Source organism: Triticum urartu, chromosome 3 (assembly GCF_003073215.2).
Source record: "Triticum urartu cultivar G1812 chromosome 3, Tu2.1, whole genome shotgun sequence".
Taxonomy (NCBI): Eukaryota; Viridiplantae; Streptophyta; class Magnoliopsida; order Poales; family Poaceae; genus Triticum; species Triticum urartu.
Window position 1 is genome coordinate 524,226,451 of NC_053024.1, and position 10,553 is coordinate 524,237,003.

The following is a 10,553-nucleotide window of genomic DNA, read 5'->3' on the forward strand; positions in this document are numbered from 1 at the left end:
GAAGATACATCGAGACGGGCTCGGGACGGACTGCATAATCATATTCGGCGTAAGGAGAAGCAGTGCAATAAAACATACCATGAATTACTATGGTATCCTGATACTTACGACTTCTCCAGGGGCATGTCCCTGGGTAACCACTCGTCGTCGCTGTAGGCGGCCGTCGTGGAGCAGTCCGGAAGGAGGGTCCTTCCCTTCTTGGACCCTTCGGCCTCCCCGGTTGGGGCGGCCTTCCTTTTCTCGTCCCCCCTGGCTGGGGGGGAGAACTTTTCTCTTCCTTCTCCTCGTTTTCGTTGGAGGAGTGCGCTTCGGAGTTATCGGACGATGAGTCTGATATGACCTTCCGCCGGAGACCCTTTTGGGTCCCCCGTGGCCTTCTTCTTGGCCTTCTTCACTGGCACCTCGTAAGGCGCCGGAGTCAGCATCTCCGTTAGGAGAGCATCTGCAGAAGCTTCAGGCAGGGGGGCTGGGCAATCGATCTGCTCCGCTGTCTCTACCCAGTCCTGTTAATGGCATGGAAGCTTAGATCCCGCACATGATTAAACTGGGGAAAATAAATATCCTGTGAGATATAAAAACTTACCGGATTGGCATGGCACTTTGCGCTGAGTCCGCGGTCCTCGGTAAGGGGAGGAGGTACCTCGGCGCCCTTGAACAGCACCTTCCAGACATCCTTGTGCGTCGTGTCGAAGAGCTCTTGCAGCGTCTGGTGCTTGGCCGGGTCGAACTCCCACAAATTGAATGCCCGTCGTTTACACGGGAGGATCTGGCGGAAGAGCATGACCTGGACCATGTTGACGAGCTTGATTTTCTTGCTCATCATGTTCTTGATGAAGGTCTGGAGTCCGATCAGCTCTACCGGGGAACCCCAGGACAGGCCCTACTCTTTCCAGGAAGTGAGCCGCGTGGGGATTCCGGATCGAAATTTGGGGGCCGCCACCCAGTTGGTGTCGCGCGGTTCGGTGATGTAGAACCACCCCGATTGCCACCCCTTTATGGTCTCCACCTAGGAGCCTTCGAGCCAGGTGACGTTAAATATTTTACCCACCATGGCGCCTCCGCACTCTGCTTGCTGGCCGACCACCACCTTCGGTTTAACATTGAAGGTCTTCAGCCACATGCCAAAGTGGGGCTTGATGCAGAGAAAGGCCTCGCACGCGACGATAAACGCCGAGATGTTGAGGATGAAATTGGGGACCAGATCATGAAAATCCAGCCCGTAGTTGAACATGAGCCCGCGGACAAACAGGTGAAGCGGAAATCCCAGTCCGCGGACAAAGTGGGTAAGGAAAACTACCCTCTCATGGGGTTTGGGCGTAGGGATGATCTGCCCCGCATCTGGCAGCCGGTGCGCGATATCCACGGCTAGATATCTGGCTTCCCGTAGCTTTGTGATGTTGTCCCCCGTGACGGAGGAGACCATCCACTTGCCTCCCACTCCGGACATGCTTGGAGTGGTTTGAGGAGAAAGATGCGAACTTGGGTGTTGGAGCTTGAGTGTGCGAGAATGGATAAGCAAGGAGGAAGAAGGCATGGGTAAAAAGGGTGAATCTTTGTCCCTTTATAAGGGCGGAAGAGGCGATGCGCCTCCCCACTTACCTGGTAAAATCGCTTATTCCCCGAATGCCATAATTGATGGCGCGGTTGGGTTACCCATACCCGTATTGATGAGAATCCTGTGATAAGGGGACACGATCTCTGCTTTGACAAGACGTGTCAAGAAAACCGCCTCGCGATACGTGCAGTGCTGGTTGAGAAAAACGGTTCGAATAATGACTGGGCCATCGCATGATGTCATGTTGCAAAACGTGTCGACAGATTAGATTTGTGGAAATATTATTCTCTCTACGGTGGTATGTGGAACTTGTTTTGCAGAGCCAGACACTATCCTTGTGTTCAAAATCTTCTATGGAGTATTCGGAGGAAGAACCCGCCTTGCAATGCCGAAGAAAAAACTGCGCCGGACTCATTGTCATTGAAGCGTGGTTCAGGGGCTACTGAGGGAGTCCTGGATTAGGGAGTCTCCGGACAGCCGGACTATATCCTTTGGACGGACTGTTGGACTATGAAGATACAAGATTGAAGACTTCGTACCGTGTCCGGATGGGACTCTCCTTGGCGTGGAAGGCAAGCTTGGCAATACGGATATGTAGATCTTCTTCCTTGTAACCGACTCTGTGTAACCCTAGCCCCCTCCGGTGTCCATATAAATCGGAGGCTTTAGTCCGTAGGACAACATACAATCATACCATAGGCTAACTTCTAGGGTTTAGCCTCTACGATCTCGTGGTAGATCAACTCTTGTAATACTCATATCATCAAGATCAATCAAGCAGGACGTAGGGTATTACCGCCATCGAGAGGGCCCGAACCTTCATACCATAGGCTAACTTCTAGGGTTTAGCCTCTACGATCTCGTGGTAGATCAACTCTTCTAATACTCATATCATCAAGATCAATCAAGCAGGATGTAGGGTATTACCTCCATCGAGAGGGCCCGAACCTGGGTAAACATCGTGTCCCCCGCCTCCTGTTACCATCCGCCTTAGACACACAGTTCGGGACCCCCTACCCGAGATCCGCCGGTTTTGACACCGACACCAGCTATCGCCCTTGTGTGGTTCCTCAGGTTAGGTGAAGAGGGGTACAAATTGAAACCACGCTTGCCGGCCTGCCACTGGTCGTTCTGCAAGAGGATGAAGGCACTGAGGGCTTGGTGAGGTGACGTGCACGGGTGTGCCGCGAGCCAGAGCTCGACCGCTCAGATTTGTCAGCGTTGCAGGGATGGACCCGAGCACAAGCATCGTGCCAGCATGAGTAGCCCCCGTTGCGGGATGAGCAAGGGGTCGGTCGGTGATGCGGGCGGCCATGGTGAGTGAGAATCAAGCAAGTGATGACTATAAATAACTCATGCAATGGAACAAGCTAGCTTAGATAAACGCGATAGCGATACATGCCACTAGGATGGACCCGAGCGGCCTAGGGATGATGCAGCCCGAGGGGCGCCCCCAGTATAGTAAGCTAAAGATGCAGAAAGATACATGCCGCACGGGCAAGCCCATGCGACCTGGGAATGATGCAGCCCGAGGGGCGCTCCCAGCTGAGTAAACCAAAAAATGTCACCTGGTTTCATTATCGAAGGAGTGTTGGAGTAGCTGATGATGCGCGTTGGAGGTTCGCTCCTCACGAGCCGCCAGAGCCCTTAGCCTCAGGAGGCTCTGGGGGCTCGAGTGGTTCATTGAGGATGATCGCCATCTCCGCCCGGACTGCGTGATGCCTGGTCTCCTGAGCCACCAGGATGCTCCGGAGATGACGCTGGTAGGCGATAGCCACATTCGGCAAGCCAAATGGCATGCGAACATAGCTGTGAGGTGGACCCTCGCACCGGCCAATGTGTGAAGGCCAGAAGCACTCCTCAGATGCGGCCCTATTGAGCCCTGGAATGTTGATGCAGACGCGCAGCCCGCCGTCCTCGCTAGGATGGGGAGCTGCTCTGGGTGGTGGGCGGCAGTCTCCGCGCATGGTCCTCGCCTCTTGAAGCTCCTGTGTAGCCTTGATGATGAAATCCTGAGCACCGGGCTCTTCTCGCCCAGTGCTCTCTTGAGGGAAACGTGCAGCGAAGCATGCCTCCACGTGGCGCCCGAGCGCCTCCCTCATGATGTTGGCTAGGTCTGAGGCCCTCTAGAAGAGAGCCCCCGAGCCTTGCCCGAGGAGGGCGCTGGATGCGCCTTCCTATGAGAGGGAGGGAGGTGCCCTAGGTGGGGGCGCCAATCCTGAGGCGGCGCCACTGAAGACGCCGCTCTCCTGAGGCCCTGTGCGGAGTAGTTGCTTCTTCTTCTTGGGGACGACCTCATGAGGGTACTGGACACCCTCGCTATTGGGGTCTTCGATTGCTGCGGCTTGGAAAGAACGCTCCATGGAGCACATCGCATCTCTTTCTTCGCAGGGGACTGTGATGATTCCGGTGCTTCTTGGCATCTTGAGGACGTTGTAGCCATGGTGGGTCACTACCATGAACTTGGCTAATGCTGGGTACCCAAGGATGGCGTTGTCTGGCAGACGGATGTGGGCGACGTCAAAGTCTATGAGCTCGGTGCGGTAGTTGTCACGTTGGCGAAAGGTGACAGGGAGGCGGAACTGCCCTATCGGGGTGGTGGAGCCGTCGGTCACTCCTGAGAAAGGCTTGGTAGGCTGTAGCTGGTCGTAGGGCACTTGAAGACTGTCGAACATCTGAGCGGGCGCGTGGCCTCGAGCCTGGGGAGGACCGCGTTCACCTGACGAGCAAACTGCTTGAAGATGCGCTGGCAAGTCGGGGCCTGAGCACCGCCCAAGATGCAGGCGATAGTGCGCGGCACCTGGAAGCCCCCAGCCCCCTTGTCCTGATGATGGTCGTCGTTCCTTCTTGATGGCGGCGGCAGCGCAGGGAGGCCAAGATTGCCCTGAGGACGGTCCTCACGAGGCTGGTCGCGCCAGGCGCCCTCACGAGGCTGCTCCTGCCAGTGGTCCACACGAGGCCGGTCGCGCCACTCCTAGCAGGGGCCGCGGTCGTCCTAGCGTCCTCCACTTTATCCTCCTCCTCGGCTGTAGCCCCGGTCGTTGCACTCGGGGCATCGACCGAAGCGTCCATCTCGGATGGCCCTGAGCTTTTGACAATCATTGGTGCTGTGGTTGTGTATGTTGTGGAAGACACAGAACGGATGGCTGCTTTTGGATGAATCGGGGTGATCCCGGCCGCGCTTCATGTCCGGCTCCGCCGCGAGCACGGCTACTCCCTTGCGCTTCACGTCCTTGACCTTGGCTTTCTTTTCTTCTGGGTTGACAGCAGGGAGCTCGAGGAGGGAGAGACGCCCTTCCTCAGCTCTTGCACACTTGGTCGCCATGTTGAACATCTCTAGAGCCATGCACAACTCCTTGTGGATGGCGAGCTCCTCCTTCATCTTGACATCGTGGACGCCATCGGAAAATGCTGAGATGATGACCTCATCCGTCACCTTGGGGATCTTGAGGCAAACGTTGTTGAAGCGCTGTATGTACTTCTGTAGGGTCTCTCCTTGCTGTTGCTTGATGTGGCGCAGGTCACCCACGACCGGAGGGCGGTTGCAAGTGCCCTGGAAGTTGGCGATGAAGCGGTCTCACATCTCACCCGAGGAGTAGATTGATCCCGCGGAGCCACGAGCGAGCGCCATCCTTGAGAGCCATGGGAAACCAGTTCGCCATGAATTTTTCGTTGCCGTTGGCTGCCTCGATGCTCAGCTCGTAGAGCTGCAGGAATTCCTGGGGTTGGGGGTGCCGTCGTAGCGCGAAGGCAGATCCGGCTTGAACTTGCCTGGCCAAACGACGGTGCGCAGCTTCGGAGCGAAGGCTCTGCAGCCTGCTATGCTCACCGAAGCCCGTCATGGTGGAGGAGCCTGGTCTTGGTACCGACGCACCGCCACTGCAGGCGGCGCGCGGTCTTGACATGGTGGTGCGGGAGTGCAGGAGCGTTCTCCTGCGGTCGGGGAACTTCTTGGCAGCTTCTTTCTTCGTGCGTGGGCATGCGGTGTGGCGTATCGCGCCGCGAGACCGCAAGTTCTGGGGCGAGGACGCCTTCTTGGTGCAGAGGTGGTGGGGGTGCTCCATGTGCCGCGCGTCGCGGCGCGAGGGCGCAGTCTTGATGCAGGGGCGGCGGAGGCACCCCGTGAGCTACATCTCCCACGGCCAGAGGCGGGCGAGGCAGCGAGAGGGATGGTGCAGGAGAGCCCCTAGCGGCGCTGACGAGCTCGGCGATGCTGTCCAGCCAATCCTGGTTGTTGTATTTTGGGTTCCGGCAAAACCCTTAAGGTTCGAACATTGGGGTGCGCGCGAAGATCTCCCCCTACCATTTCATGCCCTCAACCTCGCCACGATTTCTAAGGCTAACTCGACGAACTCGCAACACAAGGGACACAATATTTATAATGGTCCGGGCCACCGTTGTGGTGTAATACCCTACTCCTGTGTGGTGTGGTAGATTGCCTCTTGGGCTGATGATGTACAGTACAAGGGTTAGAACAACCTCCTGAGGTGAGGTGTTCTTGTGCTTGGTGGGTGTGAGGCTAAGGGTGGAATGTCTCCGATACAAGATGAGGTCGATCCCCTAGCTATGGTGGTGGCTAGTCCTATTTATAGAGGCCCTGGTCCTCTCCCCAAATATTGAGCGGGAAGGGAGCCAACAATGGCCAATTTAAAAGGGGCAGCTAGTACAGCTTATCCTGAGAAAAGAAGTCTTCGCCTGCCAAAGGCTCTGGTGATGACGCCGCCTTGGGCTCCATGGTGACCTCCGTCTTGCCGTCCTGCTGGTCTTGGTCTCGTTGCACTGATATGGAAACCTTTGCTTGACGCCTTGGTACTCTATGTCTGCGCTTGCCTCCTTAGCACCAAAGAGGAAACAAGGACACTGTGCATGCTGGCGCCCACCTGGTCTCGATCGTCATGGCTGACGTCATTGGAACCTCACGAGGTTTGCCTGGCCTCGATCTCTCCACCCCTCGCGAGCCAGACGGGTGAGGCTGCCCCGAGGAGGTCTTGTGTCGTCTGCATCACAAGGCTTGGTCCCTCGCGAGGGTCTTGCATGCTTGTTGGTGAAGATGGGCCGTACGGGCCCGCTTGTAGAGCCACGCCGTGGGCCGCAGGCAGGCAAGTCTGGGGACCCCTGTTCCCAGAACGCCAACAGTTGCCCCGGGGCCCAAGGCGCGCTCGGGCTTGGCTTCGAGGCGAAGCCAAAGGGCAAATGCGGACCGCCGCGGGCCCCAATAGCCTGCGGCCTTGGTCGACGCATGGCGGTTGATTGGACGTGGGCGTCTTCGCTTCCCACGTTGCCTCGGCAACTGCCCGACTATCAAAAGGCTGGCATAGACAGTACTTTCCTTCACTGCTTCCTTTCGTCTTGCTCCAGATCCCCTTTCTTCCTCCCCGCTTCCGAAATCTCCAGATCTACTCCCATCCTTTTCTGCATCAGCGACCAATGGCGCCCCGAAGGGTCAAGCCCGCCTCGTCGCCGGCTCAGTACGAGCCAGCTCTCGACGCGCCCAACGTCTCAGAAAAGAACCTCGCCATCACGCGCTTGATGATGGCGGCGGGAAGCAACGAGAAGGGGAAGACTGGGCTGCGGGCTGGCTCCGACGAGCCAGAGCCCGAGGGAAGCACCTTCTTCCCCTTCTTCACGAGCAGCATCTTCGCAGGGCTAGTTCCCCCCTTCTCCGACTTCTTCTACGAGGTCCTTGGCCACTACGGACTGCAGGCGCTGCACCTTCATCCCAACTCTATCCTACTCTTGTCAATCTTCGCCTACTACTGTGAGGCGTACCTCGGCGTGATGCCGTCCATGGCTCTGCTACGTCACTTCTTCTTCCTCCGCATCAATGAGGGTCATACCTCCGGGTGTGCTAATTTCATCGCGGCCGGCAAGGCCAACTCAATCTCGAAGACGGGGAAGAAGGCCGATGGCTTCAGGAGCAAGTGGGCCATGATGGACGCCAAGTGCGTCCACCCACGCTTGACGCCGCCGACGGAGATGCCCCAGTCCGACAAGGGGTGGTCTCGCGCGAAGCTCACCGATTCGCGGGCGATGTTGGTGCTGGAGTAGATGAACGCCCACCTGAAGCTGGGCAACGAGAAGGTGGCGAAGGTGACAGGGGCCATGCTCCTGAGAGAATTCCTAATGCTGCGTGTAGCCCTGCTTTAGGCGCATACGCGTTCCTTGTGGGAGCTTGGGAACGAAGAGGACAAGGTTCGCCCGAGCCTGAAAGCCTTGTCCGATGATGAGCTGGCTCTGGCTCTCCACCTCCTTGTCAGGGACGACCAGGAGTACCCGCCGAATGTCTTCACTCCCTTGTTCCGCCGCAAGGACGAGGAGCAGGCCGTGGCCGCCATGCCGACCTTTGATGGGCGCGGGCTGGTGCCGCCGGCGCCCCTGCAGCGCCGACGCCGGTGGAGCTGTCTTCTGGTGAGTTGTAACACCCCGGATGCAACTTTCCATATTTTTAACTCCGACTCTCGCCAATTTCGGCTTTAAGTTATGAGATTCCCTTCATGGTTGGGTTTTGTCTTCGTTTTGCATTTTTGTTCATGTCATGCATTTCTTATCATGTCATCATGTGCATCGCATTTGCATTCGTGTTCTTCTCATGCATCCGAGCATTTTTCCCATTGTCCGTTTCGCAATCTGACACTCCCACATGCACCGGCGCACCCCTCTTGTCTCATTTCGTGAGCGGGTGTTAAATGTTCTCAGAATGGACCGATATTTTCCAAGTGGCCTTGGTACGCCACCGGTAGACTGAATGTCAAATTTCATTCCATTTGGAGCCCGTTTGATACCCCAACGGTTAACCGGGTAATCGCAAAAGCCTCTTTTGTGTTGCAGCCCGACACCCCTCCAAAACGGCACAATAACCCATCTAAACCATCTCCATGTCCTTCGTCGTCGGATCACGATCGTGTGGGCGAAAACCGCACCTCATTTGGACACACCAAAGTCCCTCTACCTATAAATATGTGCCCTCCCCGAAATTTCTCGCACATGAAACCCTAGAAATTCCCCCCGCGCCGCCGGCCGTCTTCCCCGCCACCGACGGACATGTCCGCTGCCACCGTCTGGCCTCTCCCACGCTGACACGTGGCCTCCGCCGCTCGCCAGCCTCCACGGCCCGCGTGCCCGCGCCGCCCGGTCGCCTCCTCTCAGGCCCCGCCGCCACGCTCCGACCTCGTCGCGCCACCCGTGCGCTCCTTCGTTGGCCGCCGCCTCGCTGCCCAGCTGCCACCACCGCGCCGCCACCTTGGCCCTTCGTCGCCTCCGCGCCACCCCTCGCTGCGCAGCCGTCGCCCGACCCCGCGCGCCGCTCCTCCGCGCCGCCCTCATCGCCGGCGGACGCTTCGACGACTGGATCCGGTCAGACCCCCTCCTGTCCGGCCATCTCCCTCCATCGCGGCGACCAACTCCGGCAAAGCTCCGGCCCTGCCTCGATCTGCGTGCCCGAAGCCCTAGATCTAGAAATTCCAGACGTCGTTTTTCTTCTAACTCTTTTTCCCCTAACGTTTTTATGCCATGTTCATCATGTCGTATGTCGGTGCTCTGTGCTCCAAATCATGCATACGATATATAAAATTGTTCTTCTCGTTGAGATCTTCAGGGTAGAAGCATGCCCATGCATGTTACTGTACCTTATGATGCCAATTTCTTTGATACAAGAGTGCTATAAAATGTTAGCTGCTGATACTTATCAGATCATGAGGTTTTGTCATTTTTGTTGCATTTGATGTGTGCATTATTTGAGCATGAGGTCTACATGTGTTTTGAACTAAAACATGCCATATTTGTAGGGGTGCAAGTCTTGTATTTTTGTGATCTATTTGGTGACTAGCACAAGACTAGGCTCCGTGATGTTGCTGTTTTCAGGGACTTAGGATTTTGCTAAGTCCTTTCCTTCTATTATTTTGATGCCATGTAAACTTGATGGTAAATTGAGATCCGTGCTTATTTTGGGATACTTCAGTGAGGATGTTTTGAACATGTGGTTATTCTCTATCCATCCATTCCCCTGGTTGCAATTTTGGAGTGCCCTAGCATGTCTTTTTATTGCTCTACTTTTGCTATAAAATGTTCCTAACAGTATGTTAACATGTTAATCAATTTTTCCATGGTTGTTGCTAGTGATCCATGCATCGTATTAACTTGCTATTGCCATGGTTAGCTTCACGAACATGTCTTATTACTATTGGTATGCTTATGTTGTCATTTGATGCTTTGTGGTGAGTGGAATGAGCTCGCCAAGTAGCTATCATAATTCTATTTATGCCATGCTCTGTTTTTCTGCTAAGTCTGAAACTGTTAATAAAACTTGCTATGTTTACATGGGTGTCATCATATCTTCTGTGCCTTTTTGGCTCATGTTCAGTAAGGGACTTTTGTTCTATGCATTTAGTAGAATCATGACATGCCTTTGTTTTCTATGATATGTTCATGTAGCCTGTTGGTTGCTTGCTCTAAACATTGCTTCCTGATGTTGTTTTTGACATGTTAGTATTTTTCCCTAAGTCTGTGAAGCTGACATCTTTTGCACTTTTGCCATGCTTGTTTGGACCTGTTCTAGTGTGGTTTAGCCGTAGCTCAGTGTTCATGTTTGTCAAGAATCTCTTGTACATCACTTCCATATGATTTGTTGCTATGTTTGAGTGTAGTAGATTAGTTTCTTGTTGCGTTCTAAGTGGCATCATGCTGTTAATTGCAGAATAGCATCAAGCTTGTTTTGCTTGCCTTTTGCAAACCGTGCATCCGTTTCCGGTGATCTTTATATCGATTTCAACCGAAATCATTGTTGGGGAACGTTGTAGAAAACAAAAAATTTCCTACGGTTTCACCAAGATCCATCTAGGAGTTCATCTAGCAACGAGTGATTAGATGCATCTACGTACCTTGTAGATCGCGAGCGGAAGCGTTCAAAGAACGGGGATGATGTAGTCGAACACGACGTGATCCAAATCGCCGATGATCTTAGCACCGAACGGACGATGCCTCCGCGTTCAACACACGTACG